This window comes from Apium graveolens, chromosome 6, assembly GCF_009905375.1.
Source record: "Apium graveolens cultivar Ventura chromosome 6, ASM990537v1, whole genome shotgun sequence".
NCBI classification, from domain to species: Eukaryota; Viridiplantae; Streptophyta; class Magnoliopsida; order Apiales; family Apiaceae; genus Apium; species Apium graveolens.
This window is the reverse complement of record NC_133652.1, coordinates 266,390,132-266,392,098: the sequence shown is the minus strand read 5'-3', so window position 1 is coordinate 266,392,098 and position 1,967 is coordinate 266,390,132. Positions and strand designations below refer to the sequence as shown.

The 1,967-nt window shown below is 36.3% G+C and overlaps 1 non-coding gene across 1 annotated transcript; it reads left to right on the top strand.

Moving 5' to 3' along the window:
• Positions 1-224: 224 nt before the first annotated feature.
• LOC141669282 (small nucleolar RNA R71) lies at positions 225-331 on the top strand. The gene has a single exon (XR_012553569.1). It is a non-coding gene; the product is annotated as a small nucleolar RNA R71 (small nucleolar RNA).
• Positions 332-1,967: the final 1,636 nt, after the last annotated feature.

Sequence of the window (1,967 nt, the reverse complement as noted above, 5' to 3'; positions counted from 1 at the left end):
GATCTTTACATTCACTTATATACCACATAGAGTACTAATAATATCCCAGAAGATCAATAAAAGAACCCCTTCATAGTGTGGCATGAAAAGTTTTCTTAATCAGCATAATCAGCAAAACACTATTCATAAGGGTTTCAAAAATTCCAAAAATTGGGGTTATTACAATGGGTCTAGAAGTAGCACCCAGTCCATTGTAGAAATAGTTTATAATCATCCAATCAGGCATGCGGTGGTGTGGGCACTTCCTTAGCATCTCCTTATATCGATCCCAAGCCTCACACCAAGATTCACCAGTTTGCTGAGCAAACTGAGTAAGAGCATTCCTGATTGCAGCGGTCTTCGCCATAGGGAACAATTTATTAAGAAACTTTTGAGCAAGATCCTCCCAAGTGGTGATAGACCCTGGTGGTAGAGAATGTAACCAGAACTTTGCTTTATCCCTCAGAGAGAATGGGAAGAGTCGCAGCTTGATAGCATCTTCAGTCACACCATTGAACTTGAAAGTGTTGCAGATCTCAACATAATGTGCATGTCGGGGTCTTCAGTAGGAGAACCCCCAAACTTAACTGAGTTTTGTATCATCTGAATCGTGTTTGACTTGATCTCAAAAGTGTTAGCCGAGATGGCTGGCCTGATAATGCTTGACTGAATATCATTAATCTTAGGCTGAGAATAGTCCATCAAAGCCTTAGGAAATTCTGTTTGATCCCCCATCACTACTAAAACCGGTTCTTCGACTTTCTCTTCTTCTTCTACCTTCTCTTCGTCCTCAAAAACCTCCCTTCGAACCACTACAACTTCTTCCTCGGCTTTATCCAGAGTTCTCTTATGAGACTGCGAATGCGTATGCACACACACTCGCTTGAGTACCTGAAATAAGACAAAGAGACAGATAAGTAATAATGTCCGAGTCAATGAACTTTAACGACCACTGATGACAAACACATAAACTAAAAATTAACACCGAGTCCCCGGTAGCGGCGCCAAAAACTTGTTAGTCGCTAAACACGCACTAAAATACACACAAGTATAAGTATTCACAAGTAGTATAAGATATAAATCAGATTCATTCCCACAGAGACTGATTAGGTTAACTTGTAATTTATGCACTTATGCAACAATGATATGGCTATTATTCAATGTTAAGACGAATAACAAATTGAGATTGTTTTATAACTAAGAATTAAACTAATAATTATAACTAAGAGAATAAGAATGATTGAATTAATATATATGACAAACATGGGATTCTAACTTCATTAAATACTTCATTCAATAGTCTTTTCATTCATAACCTTAGCATGTAATAGTGATGACACTAATTAGATAGCACGAAACTGATAAACGCCAACTTTCGTTGCACGAATACCATACTACCAGACATCCAAAAAATAGATAAAAGCTAAATAGACACCAATTATATTGAGACCCTATATGTCTCTAGAATTTGACAACATAACGGTTTAACGCACAAGTTATCTATCATGATTACATAGGGCAAGTAAGATGGTTAAAATTACCTACTACTACTCATGCATAACAATAACACATGAACCTATGCTAGCATGGCAAGTTCTAAATCCTTAAATTCACTTTCGCTTCATTAAGAATTAACACACTATCTTATAAGTTCGCGACGCTCATAAAACGAATAAGCACAACCAATACTAGGCTATCATACAATCACCACACACTAAAGCATCGAAACAAATTAACTAAAGAAATCCATAAATAAATTCGCTAGAACCCCACGATAACAATTAGCCCATAATCGGACTCATCATCAACGTGGGTTCTGATGAAAGCATGGTATAATAAACTTAGTCTTTATAAACGAATAATAAACAAAGTATGACACAAGAGTATAGGTTCAAGAATAAGAAAAATAGCATCCAACATTACAACTTAAACAAAGAATAACATGTTAAAACTAGGTCTTCTTCGCCTTGGTTGAATTGTGCTAAAAC